At 36.8% G+C, this 18,149-nt stretch overlaps 1 protein-coding gene across 1 annotated transcript in view; it reads left to right on the top strand.

The window, feature by feature from the left end:
• The window catches only part of LOC129235105 (cell adhesion molecule Dscam2-like), a gene marked incomplete in the record, with an annotated part of 703,156 nt that overhangs the window by 126,777 nt on the left and 558,230 nt on the right, over positions 1 to 18,149 (top strand).

Here is an 18,149-nt window from a genome sequence, read left to right as displayed (position 1 = left end):
CCGGCTCCTCACGATGCTGCACTTCTAGCGAAAACTGTCTCCAGGTTTCGTCAATATCCTTCACTTACACGCATACATACACGCACCTACACACATATACATATATACACCTACACACACATACATACACCTACACACATACACAAACACATACACACACAAACACACACCTGCACACTCACATACACACAACTAGCCACACACTCATGCCTGCACACAGACACTAACACATATGCCTACACACACATACACATACCCCCCACACTCACCTACACACAAACACATACCCCCACACTCACCAACACACATACACACAACTACCTACACAGTCATGCCTGCACACAGACACAAACACACATGCCCACACACACACATACCCCCCACACACAAACACACACGCCTACATACACACACACACACTCGTGATTGCGAAAAACATAATTTGAATTCAAGATGACAAAATTCATTTTTTTTTTTTAAATAATTTTTGACTTCAAATGAAGCTGTAGAAGGATTAATGCTCAACTTGACTGGCAAGGCTATAATATCTGTTTTCTACTTCTCATTCTAGAAAATAAGTTGGCAACACTCTGCGGAACTCATTTTAAAACACAGGATCTTCCAAACCTTTCAAGCTCTGCGCCTCCATTTAAAAACTGACGTTCGGTCACACACAATAACTTTTCCTTTAAACTAGTGGTTCTCAACCTGTGTTCCGCGGACCACTAGTGGTGCGTGAGCAATGGGGTGATCTCCTTCAGTCAAAAGTACTACTTTTAGTCAATGAAATGGATAGAATGAGCAAAAAAATAGCATGGACCCAGAAAATACTTTCATTTTCCCAACAGTTTTTTTTTTTAATTAATTTTTTTAAATGTCCGATTTTTCAAACAAGGCGTGGTTCTTGATGACGTCACAAATGATGCACTTTGTGTGTGTCGCATCTTTCTACTACGTTTCTACGTTATGACAATCAAGCAGCGAATTAAAATTGCGCTCTACGCTTGCTATCAACCATATCGTTGCCAATGCACGTGAGTAAAGATGAGAATTAAATATTTTGTTCTGTGAATGGCAACATTGAATGGCATTTCATCATTTCTGATGTCACACAACAGAAGTGTAAACAATGAAAGCGCTCCGATTTAAGTAATTTTTTTTTAATATTAAACGTAAACAAATTATTTTAAAAATGGTCAGATCCTATGTTTTTAAGCATGCTCTTTCAAAAAAAAATACTTTTAAAATTTTGGAAACGACCCCATTTTCATGTGGTCCACGAGCAGCCAGTGAAAATTAATCAGTTTCATTTTTATAGTTGTAGTTAAATTTATCAAAGACAACTTATGGATTCATCTCATTTCACCTGATATAATTGTTGTGAAAATATTTTTTCCATCTTATGTGGTCTGCTTTTGATTCGGAAGAGTACCAAGTGGTCCTCAGTGTAGTGAAAAGCTTGAGAACCGCTGCTTCAGACTGATTTCCAAGTTATAAATGTACAAATTATGTATTAAACACAAAACGTATGAAAAAAAGCATACACATATTTACAGTTGTTTGGAATCATAACTTTACCACTAACAGCTTGGCACTCATTTAAAAAAAAAAAAACAGTATTTAGACTTACGGTATAAAAAACTGTAGGTGTATTATAGTGCCCAACATTTGCTATTTATTTAAGAAATGCAGGGTGTAAATTTACAGGATTTGCCGCTTAAAGTTAGTTAACTTTTTCACAGAAGTCTGATTGATTAATTATACTTTACAATTAAGATTGCACCATTGAAACACGATAAAAAAAGAAATGACAACTATCTTTACTAATAATAAAGCTCAAAGTCTCTCTGTCTGGATGTCTGTAGGATGTCTGGATCTCTGTGACACGCATAGCGCCTAGACCGTTCGGCCGATTTTCATGAAATATGGCACAAAGTTAGTTTGTAGCATGGGGGTGTGCACCTCGAAGCGATTTTTCGAAAATTCGTTTTTGTACATTTTCTGTTTAAATTTTAACAACATTTTCCGGAGTAAAATTATCAAAAGATGGACGAGTAAATTAAGAAATTATCATGACAAGGAATGGGAGAGCGAATGAACATAGCTAATTGGCGAGAAATTCGTCATCCATTATTTGTAAATATACAGGCGAACCGAATGACCTTTTAATTTTTCAACTACGGGCAAAGCCGTGCGGGTACCACTAGATTATAATAAAGGACTATCACCTTTTACGAGACGTCCTGCAAGTACAAGCAGCTTCGTTCAATTCGTTGTGCTTATTTGTCAGATAATACACCATTGTAGTCAATCAAGTGTAGTTTCAATAATATGCAAATTTATGGTCCAGAACTGTTTGAACCTTTTACAGTACTCAGAAAACTCACTGTACTAATTAGTTTGGCTTCTGATTCATTTCTCTTTACCTTTTCAGAAAATATTTTTGCTGTCATTTAAAAGTCCACTTTCTTCGGATAACTAACGAAAGAAAATTCTTCTGAATAAATATGCTTGTTTTAATCACTGATGACTGCTGTAAATTTTATAGTAACTATATTTTTTATAAGCGTAATTGTTAGTTTTTTAATGACTTTTTTTGTTCAATCAGTATTGAAAACACATCGAAAGCAAAGTATCGATGATAAGAAGAATATCGACCCTAAAGTATCATATTTAAAAAAAAACATCTCAACCCTAATACATCAATAGTAAAAACTTCGATGTTTTAGCACAAAAAGCGGCAACGATCTCGCTTATAGGAATATAAAATGATGTAAAATATATTCATATAAGCGACGTGATGATATGATATAATGCAGTTATATAAATGATCCAATGCGAACTACATATTTTTACCACCAGTATTTGACATACAGGGTGTCCCAAAAGGTCGTTTACAAACTTAACATGCTGGTCTGTCATATCATGATGAACAAGATTTACATAGGAACATGTGTTCGCAAACGCAATGCTGGCGCACTCCATGCACACAAAGTCAGACACTAACGGATGCACAACATGTCACATATCTATTATACAAAGACGGTTTTATACAACATTTTAGTCTTTTAGGAAAGCTTAAAGCAGTTGCCAAAATTTGAGTCCTGCCAGCTCTCATAATCACGTTGCAACGACAACGCAGCGACCAGAGAAATCTTGTCAGAATGGATCGTTATTACGACGGTCGGTACTTCGTTCGTTGCGACGGTGTCTGACAGTTAAAGGCAGCAAATTTCAACAACAGCTATAAGCCTTCCTTGAAAACTAAAATGTTGTGTAAAATCGTGTTTGTGTAATAAATATGCGACATGTTCTGCATCCGTTAGTGCCTGACTTGGTGTGCGTAGTGCGCCAGCATTGGGCATGCGAACGTATGTTACTATGTAAATCTTGTTCATCATGATATGGCAGACCAGCATGTTAAGTTTGTAAACGACCTTTTGGGACACCCTGTATACTACCTTAACCTATGCGTCTTCTGCTTTTTCTTTTTAAGTTTTCATTGAACTGTTCTTTTTCTTTTCATTTTTCTTCTGTTATACACACAAAATTATAACTAAGTTACTTTTTTTAATGCAGTTTCAGTTGCCTACAACTGTTTAATGTCCTGTTTTGAGGAAAAAATGAATAGTCTTCTTAAACTTTCAGATACTTCCCTCTATTTTGAGTATTTAACAAGGGAATTGCAAAAACCAACGAATTAATTACAATTACATTTCACAAAAAAAAAAAAAAAAACGAGCTGATGTGTGCATCACTTGACTTCCTTTTACTCCAATTTAATGTCATTTTCTCATTATTGGCAATTTTAATGTGATTCAATTGTTTGCTCTCTAAATATCCCCAGCAGTGGCCAAATTAAAATCAAATTTTAAATTTTAAAAAGTCGCCAAATTTGTCGCCAAGTTGGCGACAAAGCTTGCCGACCTAAAGACTGGCGATATATCGCCAAGTGTCCGATAAGTTATAACAGCACTTGAGTTTACATCGAAATTAACAATGATTTCCCCCCAAAAAGGAACAAAAGACCCCCTTAGAAGCATCCGAATGCAACCAAAATTGAAGGTGCACAACTAGGTCCCACTAAGAGTCTACGTACCAAATTTCAACTTTTTAGGACATACCGTTTTTGAGTTATGCGAGATACATACACACACACATACGCACATACATACGTACATACGGACGTCACGAGAAAATTCGTTGTAATTAACTCGGGGGTCGTCAAAATGGATATTTCGGGTGTCTGTACGCTCCTAGGCACATATCCACGTGTGGTCAGGTAGAAAAAAAAAAACTCAACATTCATTCGGGGGTGAGAAAAATGGAAATTAAGGCCGATTTTTGGGTGAAATTTTTTTCGCGAATACAATACTTCCTTTTTTGTAAAAGGAAGTAAAAAAAAGATATAAGTAAAGAAGCTGATGTGTGCATCACATAACTTCCTTTTACGACAATCTAATGACAACAGTGCCTTGGAGTCAGCAAACAAACACTTTAAATATTTTCACCCCAAGTTTGTTATGAACCGAAGCAAAAAAACGTTTTATACAGCTTACTTTTTCCAATATTGGCAATTTTAATGTGATTCAATGGTTTCCATGAAATACACCGCCAGCTCAGTCAATTCCAGCCGAGGACTGCAGTTTCGTGCTTATTAGCACTCATCAGCCCGGCATAGGAGTGACTGAGCTGGAGGTGGAAAACCTCTTAAGGAAGCCAAGATATCTCCAGCTCAGTCACTTTCCTATGCCGGGCTGATGAGTGCTAATAAGCACGAAACTGCAGTCCTCGGCTGGAAATGACTGAGCTGGCGGTGTATTTCATGTATTTCTGCTATAGCTCTGGCTAATGGGCGGTATTTTACTGAATATACCTTGCCTCGTGTTCAATCTTCGAGTTGAACCGAACCATTGCTTCGGTCACTCGTCTGGTCTGCTAATTCTATATTAGCTACCAGTTTGTTTGGCACTCTTGGCTTCCTTAAGAGGTTTTCCACCTCCAGCTCAGTTAGTCCTATGCCTGGCTGATGAGTGCTCATAAGCACGAAACTGCAGTCCTCGGCTGGAATTGACTGAGCTGGCGGTGTATTTCATGTCTTTCTGCCTTATCCCTGGCTATAAGGGCGGTAACTTACTGAATATTCAATGGTTTACTCTCTAAATATCACCAATAGAGACCAAAATGAAACTAGATTTTAACTTTTAAAAAAATTCCGCTAAATTTGTTGCCAAGGCGACAAAACTTGGCAACCAAAAATTTGGCGATATATTGCTAAGTGTTTGCCAAATTATAATATCACTTGAGTTTGCATTGAAATTAACAATCATTTCCCCCCAAAAAGGTGTAAAAGACCCCCTTTGGAACATCCGAATGCAACCAAAAGAGAAGGTGCACGACTAGACCCCACTAGAAGGTCTACGTACCAAATTTCAACTTTCTAGGACATACCTTTTTTGAGTTATGCGAGATACATACGCACATACACACTTACGTACATACGAACGTCACGAGAAAACTCGGGGATAGTCAAAATAGATATTTCGGGGGTCTATAAGTTCTTAGGCATATATCCACGTGTGTGGTCGGGTTAAAAAAAAAAACTCAATGTTCATTTGGGGGCGAGCAAAATGGAAATTAAGGCCAATTTTTGGGTGAAAATTTTTTCGCGAGTACAGTAGTTCCTTTATTGCTTGCGTTCGACGAGCTCAACCGGTAGCTACCGGTTAACCGATCACGTGACAGCTAATGATCACGTGCTTCAATCAACCAATCAACAGCTTAAAATGATAACCGTTGCGATAATCGATTGATGATAGAACGATGCGGTTGGTGACCGGTTACTCACCAGTCGACCGGTGAGGTTCGTCGAACGCAACCTTATGTATAAAAGGAAGTTTTTTTTTTTTTTTTCAATGCTTCATAAATTTCATCTTTTATTCTGGAAATATTTTTTAACTTTAACAGACATGGTTTGAAAATTTACTCGCGCTTTTCAGCCTCTCAAAACAAAGCCTTAAAATGTTAGAAGCCTGAATCTAGGAAATGTATTTTAAACCGTATTATGAAGTTTTCAAGGAATAGTTATTCAAAGAACTCACATTTACCAGAACAGCAATATAAACCCGAGGATAAGACTTTAATTCATTCTCTTTTTAACCGACTTCAAAAAGGAGGCGGTTATCAGTTCATACCGTATGTGTGTGTGTGTGTGTGTTTTTTTTTTTTTTTTTTTTGTCCACTCATAGCGTCTCACCTAGTGAACCGATTTTGATGATTCTTTTTTTAATGGATAGGGGATGGCTCAACTTAGGTCCCATTACTTTGTTTGACCATATTTGTTCTTTAGAAAAAAAGTTATGGTCAAAAAACAGTAAATTTTATGCAATTTCCCTATTAAATGATAAAAATGATATTGTAGCGAAGTTCGCACTTTTCATCCGTGGATAACTGTGGCTCAGTGGTAGAATTCTCGCCTCCCACACGAGCGACCCGGGCTCAAATCCCGACTAGAACAAAGTGAATTTTACTAAAATTTCGTTTCTACTGTTTCCCGTATTTTCTCGAATGTTCTGTTAATTTCTGTATCTTTCCAAGTCTGGAAAGTTCCAACACTTTCTCAAGTTGCATATAAGGAGATGTAACGTTCATTCGTGGTTCTGAATAAAGATCTCGAGTTGAGACTAACGAGTATTCGCTTCATTTGACTTTCACATTGTCTTCGCTATCTTCATCTGCGCGACAATATGAAACTCATTGTTATAAAAGTTTGGTGCCATATAACAGTAACATTAATAGTAATTGTAATGATAATTTTGAATAAAGGCTTTTCTAAAGCAATACAGTGGTATAGAGCCGAACTTCTTACTAAATAACTTCTTACTTTTACTGAAATATCTACATTTACACTAAAAAGAATGAAATAAAAAAAAATTTGAAAAAAAAATAGAACCGACTTCAAAATTGCTCTAAAAAGTGAAAAATAATTTTATTCTTTAAACACCATCGATAATACTTTTAAACATAATTTTTGAAGTTGGCACAAAAACGATAGATAAGATCATTCACAGCCATAACTCAACTACAACTATAAGTTTAACCAGGCCTAACTTCTTCACTACCACATACATTATGCATTGATAACAGCATATTTGAGTAACGATATAAATGTTTCGTTCCTAACTTTGGATGATTTTCTGAACAAAATATGAACGAAGCATGGTTACACTGGATTTTACTTTTTGTTTTTGTGCCAACTTCAAAATTATGTTTAAAAGTATTATCGATGGTGTTTAAAGAAAAAAGTTATTTTTCACTTTTTAGAGCAATTTTGAAGTCGGTTCTATTTTCTTTTCAAAAAAATTTTTCTGTCTGCTTGTGATAAAATAGCGTACCTGCAAAACTGCAGTAGAACTCGTTACAGCATTTACTAAGAGATCTTTTTATGCAGCCAGAGCTACATTTTTTATAAAGCTCTTAAATTATATTTATTGCAATTAAAGTGTTCTCCACTGCGCTTTAAACAGCATTAAGAAAAGCTATGGAATGCTGCAAGACATTAAAAAAATTTTCTAGAAAGTGCACGAGACTTTCCTTTTGCTTCCAAAAATTCTGTCTCTGCGCTTTCACACTTGAAACGCTATCCCCTCTAAAGGGAAGAGTTTCGAATATAGAACCCTTTCCACTGAATTTAAAAATTCTTTAAGATATCTTTTTCATACGCAGACTATCTCTTTATTTAATTCTGAGTAAAAATAGCTGTAAGCAGTTTGAAGCATAGTTTGCTTCAAAATGAAATAAAAAAATATTCTCCCTAGAATTTCTGATTTCCCCAGCCCATTTTTCATTACCTGAAATTTCTGAGAAATAGCGGCAGCATGAAAGTCGTTCACGGAAAACTCTAGAATGAAAAGTAAGTAAATAAATGCCTATGTGCTGGAAAGTAAAAGACAAAATACAACTTTTAAATGCATTAATCGGAAATAAACTGCAGACACTTGGTTCAGGTTGCAAGAAATCCCTTTTAATGAAAGAAGAGTGAGCTAAATAGTTTCAGATAAAACTCAAATCAATGTCGACCAAATGGTGCAGTTAGACGCTGGTCTCTAACTCCCAAATTCGCAGGTTCGATCCTGGTTACTGTCGGTGGATTTTCAAGATGCAGAAACTCGACAGCGCTCATGTCGTAGATTATGCGGCATGTCAAAGATCCCTCGAGTTTTCGTTTGGCTTAGAGTACTCTTGGCAAAATTAAATTCCCAGTATCGTTTTTGCATCGAATAGAGTACAGGTGCCGCCATCTGGTGGGGAAACTGGGCGTCAAAATTCTCGTGGCAGTTACATTCCCCGATAATGTTGCTATATTAAAGAATGGATGCAATATCGTGGGATCACTCTAGGTGTGCAAAAGGTAGTGCTTCTAATTAATTTCCAGTAGAAAGGGAAAAAAATCAAATAGTTTTGCAGATGTTTTTTCATCTACAAGCTCACTTCGCTTGCATTGAAAAGGGATTTTTTTTGTAACTACGAAATACGTGTCTAAAATGTGCTGCTAATTTGGGGACTTTAAAGCGTTGTGTTTTATCCTTAAGTCTAGAATGTATTAAAACAAAAAACAGAATAGTAATATATATATATATATATATATATATATATATATATATATATATATATATATATATATATATATATATATATATATATATTAATTTGAATTTTTGGCATCTTGAATTCAAATTATATTTTTCGCAATCACGAGCGTGTGTGTGTATGAATACGCGTGAGTGTTTGTGTAGGCACATGTGGTGTGTGTTTGTGTAGGCACATGTGGTGTGTGTTTGTGTAGGCGCATGTGTGTGGGTGCGCGTGTGTGTATGTGTGCATGTGTGTGCGTGTTGTGTATGCAGTGCTGCGTGTGTACGCGCGCGTGTGTGTAGGCGTTCGTGTGTGTATGTAGGCCTATCTGTGTCTGTGTGCAGGCATGAGTGTGTCTGTGTGTGTGTGTAGGAGTGTGTGTTTGTGTCTGTGCGCAGGCATGAGTGTGTGTATGCGTGTGTGTGTAGGATATGTACGCAACCTGGAGACGCTTTTCGCTAGAGGAGCAGCATCGTGAGGACCCGGTCGGCGGTGATGGTGCGGAGGGCGGCGGTGGGAAAATAAAATGATAGGACATCAAAACAGTCAAGTGAGAACAATAAGCAATCGTGATTGCTCAAAAAAGGATCAATAGTTGTTTTTATAACTATCACAAGACTAATTAGTAACGGAAATGGCGTGCATAAGTTTTGGAGTTATAAGGAGTTTATTTGCAATGCAATTAATAGAAGGATGTCCCCCCCCCCCATTGCATAACTCCTTTTTTTACTCTGATAACAAACCTGTAGTAGAAATGAAGGACTGCTGTCTTAAATTTAAAATTATTTTTAAAACGAAGAAGAGGCAACAAAAATTTATGTTTGGAATTTTATAGGATGACATAATTTCTGACGAACTTGCATATTTTAAGAGAAAATAACATACAAATCAGGAGTGTATCTGTTCTCCTGCTTTCAATATGGTACATATGCATGGACAGTCAAAAGTTGTTATTGCAACACTCGGATTTCACGACACTTCGGTTATTACGTCACTTTTTCAAAGTCCCGAACTCATAGCATATAATCTAAACTAGTCGACCCGTGCGGAACTCCGCACTGTGCTTCAAATCGTTCCATAAGGCATTTCGCTCTTTAAGAATTTCAAAGGAAGAACATTATGACGATGAACCGAAAAAAAAGTAAGCGCCGAAGAGAAGGCATGTAATTTAAAGACATCAGTAACAAAACCGCGTTAAATACAACGTTGTGATAATTTGATCATAGCTCCCCTTTTAATCGTACATATTTCCAATGCAAACATAAATGTCATTAAAAGTGTGACTGAGTGGTGACTCGTGAAAAAACAGGTTGTGGCAAATACAGTCCTGCACATGTCAGCATCTGACGGGAAAAAAAGAAACATTAAAGAGATATTTATTGGCACGGATTCGAATTGGCGCCATTCTGACTAATAGCCCGACACCCCAACAAACCTAGCAATTGCGCCTTCCTTTTCGAAAGCTATTCATTGAAGAAATGCGTAGTAAAAAACAGCAAAAAAGCTTTTTCCAAAAATAATAATAATAATAATAATAAGATCATGCATCTGTGTTTTGTCATTAACCAGCATGATACGATTTAAAATTATTCGCAAAGCATGGAATTTGATTAAAGAATGACGAAGATCTCACGTAGCGATTGAAACAAACATTCTAGAGAAGTAATAAATTTGATTGAAAATAAGTGTTTTTATCTTTGAATATTGAACTATTTCACATAGAAGGTTGCTTTAACCGTTACGGCTTAAATGCCCTCACATGTTTCTCTTTTAATCGAACACTTAAAATTCAAAACCAAAACCAGTTGAACTGAGTCCGTTCTTAAGTGTAATTTTTCGAACGTAGACAAAATGTATTTTTTTTTCAGCAGAAAGCAGAGGAGTAGAAAATAATTTCTTGCTAATGAAGTTGAATATACTTTTAATGCTTTATATCGTATTCGCGCGAATAAAAAATTAAAGGTTTACTGAGTGAAACTCGTAGTTTTAATCGGGCGTAGTATTTTTTCATTTGTACAAAAGGTCGAACACTGCTATTAGAAACATCTACATTTTAGCATACAATAAAAATGTTTTTCTGCACAAAAAGGATTTCTTTAGGTAAATCTAATACTTTTTTATGCTTACATTACGTTGAGTGGTCTGGATGTAGTCAAAGAACACAGTTCGATTAACAATCAACTTATCCGAATGATAACTGTAGCCTGCATAAAGGAGTCGAAACACCAAGTAGCATTCCCACTGCATTTATTTTATTAGGTGTATATGTTATGAGCACATGTAATGCGTAATACTAATATAAATTTGATATTATGTCGGACAGCCCAAGCTTGCCCGAAGTTCAGATAGTTTATAGCCGAACGCTCTACCGAAAAAAACTTCTCAATTAAACCGAACAACTAAGTCCAGTGCTGTTAAGCTTTATTAAAATATGAACACACACACAGGCTATTTTTTTTTTGCCGAAAGCGACGTAAAAAATGGAAAACTGCATTAGAACTTTGCTTTAAAAAATGCATAAGAACTACAGGCAGCATCAAGGTTTTGAAACAGCAAGAGGCGATTTCGAAAACTTGAATTTTCGACCGTAAGTCTTTTTTTCGTCATTGGCCAGCCTGATAAGTTTTAAAATGAGAGGGGATTAATATATAAGATAAGATATTGAAGAAAAATGTTTTTATTTTTGAAAATTTTTACAATTTGTTATCGCAGGCTGCTTAAACCGTTATAACTTAGATGGCAGCACGTGTTCATCATTTAACAGCACGGTTAAAATACAAAATAAATTGAACTATGCTTTCGAATGTAGTAAAAATGATAAGCTATTTGTTTTTTAGCAAAAAGAAGAAAAAATATATATTTTACCCTTCAAATTGAGGTAGTATTTTATTTATTTGTACAAAGAGTCAAAAACTCATTAGAAGAATATATATTTCAATATACGATTTATTATTTTTTTTCTGAACAAAAAACAATTCTATTGTAGTCTGAAATCTTAAACCTGTTACTTATATTTTCGCTTACATTATGCTTTAATTTTCTTTCCAAAGCCAAAGCTTCAAACAAAAAAAAAAAAACAAAACAAAAACACGTGCAATTTCGAAGTAATTTAGCACAAAATCACTGAATGTTTTCATATCAGCAAGGAGCATTTCCTTCTCATTTATTCTATTCCCTCATAGTTGTTATTCATTTAATTCAGTGTTCATGTAATGCGCGATATTTCTCTAATTTTTTTGTTGCAGATTGTTCGGACGTGGGTCCGAACACGTAATCTTCTGGTTACGAAGAGAACGCTCTGCCGATCAAGCTACTCAGCTCTGTCGGTCATAGCGCAAATTAAAGTTATAAGTTTGACCGAAAACCTTATTCTGGTTCTTTAAAACAGGTTTTTCGGTTAAAAGAAACAATTTTCAGACCTTGGGTCTATTTTTCGTCAGTAGCCAGCACCATAAGCTATAAAATAAGCCGTAAATCAAAGAAATCGATCAAGAATTGAGGGAAATTTGGCGTAGAAACTAAAAACAGGCTACAGAAATAATATATAAGGATGTTTAGCGGTTCCGGGTGTTTCATGAGTGTCTTTTTTGTGAAACTCCTGTTCCCATGCCATCTTGAACTGCTTAAAACGGATAGAATTTTTCTTTTAAAATTTGTATATTTTCAGCAAAATAATGAAAACATCTGGAAAAGTTTAACTTAGTAATTTCTGACACGCAATATAAGACTTGTGTTATTATAGCCCATGCAGGCCATCTCAAGAAGGGTGGAATGTGTACATAGGTCCTGAAAGTTGCAGATTTTAGCCTTTGACATGACGGATAAATAGGAAACAATGCTAACAGATGGATTTTAATACTTGACTAGAGATTAAAGATGTACATGAAATACACCGCCAGCTCAGTCAATTCCAGCCGAGGACTGCAGTTTCGTGCTTATTAGCACTCATCAGCCCGGCATAGGATTAACTGAGCTGGAGGTGGAAAACCTCTTAAGGAAGCCAAGAGTGCCAAACAAACTGGTAGCTAACATAAAATTAGCACTGACCAGACGAGTGATCGAAACAATGGTTCGGTTCAACTCGAATATTGCAGGCAAGGCAGTTATATTCAGTAAGTTACCGCCCTATAGCCATTGTTTCGATCACTCGTCTGGTCAGTGCTAATTCTATGTTAGCTACCAGTTTGTTTGGCACTCTTGGCTTCCTTAAGAGGTTTTCCACCTCCAGCTCAGTTAGTCCTTTGCCGGGCTGATGAGTGCTAATAAGCACGAAACTGCAGTCCTCGACTGGAATTGACTGAGCTGGCGGTGTATTTCATGTATTTCTGCCTTACCCTGGCTATAGGGCGGTAACTTTATTAAAGATGTAGTCTGAGATAAGAACCATAGTTCAGCTGTAGTTTGTGCATGGCAGCTTCTACAAATAAGAGAAAAAGACAAAAAAAAAAAAATTAATTTGAATGTTGACCTCTTGAATTCAAATTATGTTTTTCGCAATCACGAATGTGTATGTAGGCGTGTGTGTTTATGTGTATGTGTGGGGATATGTGTGTTTGTGTGTAGGGAGTATGTATGTGTGTAGGCATATGTGTTTGTGTCTGTGTGCAAGCATGAGTGTGTGGATAGTTGTGTGTAGGTGTGTGTGTATATGTAGGTGTCTGTATGTATGCGTGTGTGTGTGTATTTGTTTAAGTGTGTGTATGTGTTTGTATATGTGTGTAGGCGTATGTATGTGTGTGTTTGTGTGTGTACGTGCGTGTATGTATGCGTGTAAGGGTAGGATATGGACGCAACCTGGAGACGGTTTTCGCTAGACGAGCAGCATCGTGAGGTGGCCGGTCGATGATGGTGCTGCAGAAGGTGCTGGCGGGAAAATAAAATCATAGGAATTCAAAACAGTCAAATGAAAACAATAAGCAATCGTGATTGCTCAAAAATGAGCCCCTTGTTACATTAATTATTAGCGTTCTTCCGTGTTCGAAAGGTGTGAATCAGATCAGATAGTGGTCAAAAGCTGGGCTGCGGTGGTAGAAGGAAAATGACCGACTTTTCGACTCCGAGTCCGGGATTTCGGAATGCCCGACTCTGACTCCAGCTTATTTATTTATTTACTAGTGATACCCGCACGGCTTTGCCCGTGATAGAAAAAATCAAAAGGTCTTTCGGTTCGCTTGTATATTTACAAATAATGTAAGGTGAATTTTCTCGCCAGTTGGCTTGTACCCATCTTACGGTTCCACGTTATGATCATTTCGTATCTCGCCAATTGACTTGTGCCCGTGTTACGGTTCCACGTTATGATAATTTCGTAATTTACTCGTCCATCTTATGATATTTTTTTTCTTAAAATTGGAAGAGAAAAAGAACCACATAGAATTTTCGAAAAATCGCTTCGAGGTGCACACCCCCATGCTACATACTAACTTTGTGCCAAATTTCATGAAAATCGGCCGAACGGTCTAGGCGCTATGCGCGTCACAGACATCCTACAGACATCCTCCGGACAGAGAGACTTTCAGCTTTATCATTAGTAAAGATTTCACTTTAATTTTTCAATCCCCCCCCCCCTCATGCGAAGAGGGAAAACCCTCTGTACAGAGATGGAAATATTAATTCCTTTTTATGAAATTTGAGCGTTGTATTTTATTTTAAACCTAAGATGCACACAACGTCAGAACTTGAAAATCAATTTTTTCCAATAATTATGATTTTAATATTGAGATCACATTATCATTTCATTGGTTAAAAAATAGGAAAAATTTATTTTGCTCCCCATTAATGTTTAACAAATAGATGTTGATCTAATCGTGTGTTTTTCATTTTTGAAAGTTGTAACACGAGAGGGAAAAAAATGTTTTTCTTGCCAAGTCGAAAACATTTCTTGAGTTGAGGCGGTCCACCCCGGTTGAGACCCATCTGGTGGGTGACACCGCAAGTTAATTTCAGAGTTAATAAAAAAAAATAATTTGAATTTTGACATCTTGAATTCAAATTATGCTTTTCGCAATCACGAGTGTGTGTATGTAGGCGTGTGTGTTTGTGTGTACGGGTTATGTGTATGTGTGTAGGGCGTATGTGTGTAGGCATGTGTGTCTGCGTGCTGGAATAAGTGTGTGGGTAGTTGTGTGTATGAATGTGTGTGTGGGGGGGTATATGTATGTGTGTGTAGGCATATGTGTTTGTGTCTGTGTGCAGGCATGAATGTGTGGGTAGTTATGTGTATGTGTGTGTATGTTTTTGCGTGTGTGTATGTGTCTGTATGTATGCGTGTGTGTATGTGTGTGTATGTTTTTGCGTGTGTGTATGTGTTTGTGTATGTATGTGTGTTTGTGTATGTATGTGTGTATGTGTTTGTGTGTATGTATGTGTGTATGTGTTTGTGTGTGTGTGTGTGTGCGTGTGTGTGTGTGTAGTTGTGTATGTATGCGAGTGTGTGTAGGACATGGATGCAACCTGGAGACGGCTTTCGCTATAGGAGCAGCATCGTGAGGAGCCGGTCACGGTGATGGTGCGGAGGGTGGCGGTGGGAAAATAAAATCAAAGGAACGCCAAAAACAGTCAAATAAAAGCAATAAGCAATCGTGATTGCTCAAAAAATATACATATTTTAATTCTGAAAAATATCCCCAACAAATCTGAAATTATACTTCATCTATAAAATTTCAACGAAAATAGGGCACTGTGCTTGTATTGCGGGAAAATATGGAGTACATGTACGCCTGGAGCAAATTTGACAGAAAATGCGGCGGTATACTGCTTTGTATAAATGGCTTTTATTTTTCCTATGATTCTTCATCGCCCAATTTTTAATTTTAATTTTATTGACTGCTTTAAAATTAACTTTAATATGACGATTTTAAGATAAACTGCAATTAATGAGTGTTGTAACCAAGAAATCAAATACATAATTTTATTTCGTACCCTTTAGTGAGAATCACGATATAGTCTTTAGATTGGGAGGGAAAAAACCAATAGATATATTTTTTCGAATCTTTTGGATTCGCGCTTTCCCACCAACACTTATTTGAATTTACAGAACATCCTAAGTTTCCTCCCGAGCTACGGGCCCCGACTTGTTCAAGGAATACATTCCTTTTACAATTTTATAACTGTGATCGAAGTTTTAAAAAAAAAATAATTATTTTTGTTTAAAACTGATTAACCATAAAATGTTAGGTAACCGTTTGCTGACACTTGCTTGTTCAAGAATGTTAAAAAACAAGTAAACTAGGTAACAGCGTAACTGGGTATTACAGAAAATTCGATAAACAATCAAGCCAGCTGGTTTGGTACTTAATTTCTTATTAGTAGGCATTTATACATGTAGTCGAATCAATTGGCTGTCAGTTTTTTAAAAAATGCAAGGAGAATCCGTGAAAATTAAAGAAAAATATAACCCGGAGTCGGCATGTTTTCTAACGATTCTGACTCTGACTCCTTTACCCCAAAATCAATCCGACTCTGACTCCACAGCCCTGGAAAAGTGCAAATTCCAAATGGTTTTTTTTTTTTTTTCGCTGATAATTACAAGAAACTTCCTTGTTTACTAAAAAATCAACTTCGAAGAAAGAACGACTGTTTAAATTGTCATTCAAAAAGTGAGCAAATCTTTATCAGAAAACAGTGTGTGCAGTTTTAATAAAAAAAATGTGCCTGTTTACGTTGTTTTATTTTCCTTGACTTAAGATTGTTTAAAATTCCGGGATAAAATGGCGCAAAAAATAAAATTGACTTGATTCATGGCCGCACTTGGGGGCCAAGCTTGAGTGTAATATACGAGGTTTCAACCAAAAGTAAGGTTCTCATCAATTTTACAAATATACAGCACTATCGATTCTCATTTAAGTTTACATCGTTGGAAAGGAAAAACGTTTCTCTCTTTTTTTTCATAATCGCCATCTTTTTCTGTGCATCTAAAGAAGTTCTTCTGCCCTTATATAGAAGTTTGGTAAGACCCCATTTGGAGTATGCTGTTCAGTTTTGGTCTCCTTATCTTAAGAAAGATATTAATGTATTGGAAAGGGTTCAAAGGCGGGCTACAAGGCAAATAAATGGACTTTCTCATTTAGACTATGATTCCAGGCTTAGAAGGCTAAAAATGTACAGTCTTGAGCAAAGAAGAGACCGAGGGGACGTGATTCAGTTGTTTAAATTTATTAAAATGAAAGATGTTACGGGGCTGAAGTTTAGCACTGAGAACAGGACAAGGGGTCATTGTTTTAAGCTATTTAAATCTCAGGCTAACATGGATGTTAGGAAAAATTATTATTTTAGCAGGGTAGTGGAACCTTGGAACAGCTTACCGGAAGAGGTGGTAATGAGCAAGGGAGTAGACAGTTTTAAGAGGGCCATTGATCTTCACTGGGGATTGTAAATTGACTAGGACCAGTCTAGCTGGGCCCAGAGCCTGTTGCTGGTCGTCACTTTTGTATTTGTATTTGTAGTATTGTCGACGGTGCCCTAACTTCTGTATCGAGTGTCACAGAATTCCACCAGCAACCCGCCGAGGAAGCGTCACTGCAATCAAGAACAGATTGGTTTGTTGACTGTCATGTCCCACTCTCCTTGCAGTCCGGAGCTGTAGTCTAGTGATTACCACTTGTTTCCTACTCGTATGTTAAAGGAACACTTACGTTTCCGTAGCGACGGCGAAGTCAAACGAGCTGATGTGTGCATCACATGACTTCCTTTTACTCAAATTTAATGTCCTTTCCCCATTATTGGCAATTTTAATGTGATTTAATTATTTACTCTCTAAATATCACCAACAGTGGTCAATTTGAAACCAAATTTTAAAAAATATATAAAAAAATCGCAAAATTTGTCGCCAAGTTGGCGAGAAAACTTGGGGACCAAAAGACTGGCGATATATCGCCAAGTGACCGCCAAATTATAACACCACTTGAGTTTACATCAAAATTAACAATGATTTCCCCCCAAAAAGGGGCAAAAAAACCCCTTAGGAACATCCGAATGCAACCAAAATTGAAGGTGCACAACTAGACCCCACTAGGAGTCCACGTACCAAATTTCAACTTTCTAGGACATCCCGTTTTTCAGTTATGCGAGACACATACACACATACGCACGTACATACGTACATACGGACGTCACGAGAAAATTCGTTGTAATTAACTCGGGGGTCGTCAAAATGGATATTTCTGGTGTCTGTACGTTCCTAGGCATATATCCACGTGTGGTCGGGTCGAAAAAAAAACTCAACATTCATTCGGGGGTGAGAAAAATGGAAATTAAGGCCGATTTTTGAGTGAAAAATTTTTCGCGAATACAATACTTCCTTTTTGTAAAAGGAAGTAAAAAAGTGAAGCGCCTCCTCAGCGGGTTGGTGGTGGAGTTCTGTGACACTCGATAGAGAAGTTAGGGCACCGTCGACAATAACACACAGAAAAAGATGGCGATTATGTATAAAAATAAAGAAACATTTTTCCTCTCCAACAATGTAAATTTCAATGAGAATAGACAGTGCTGTATATTTGTAAAATTGATGGGAACCT

Source organism: Uloborus diversus, chromosome 2, assembly GCF_026930045.1.
Source record: "Uloborus diversus isolate 005 chromosome 2, Udiv.v.3.1, whole genome shotgun sequence".
Taxonomy (NCBI): domain Eukaryota; kingdom Metazoa; phylum Arthropoda; class Arachnida; order Araneae; family Uloboridae; genus Uloborus; species Uloborus diversus.
This window is presented reverse-complemented; position numbering and strand designations above follow the sequence as displayed.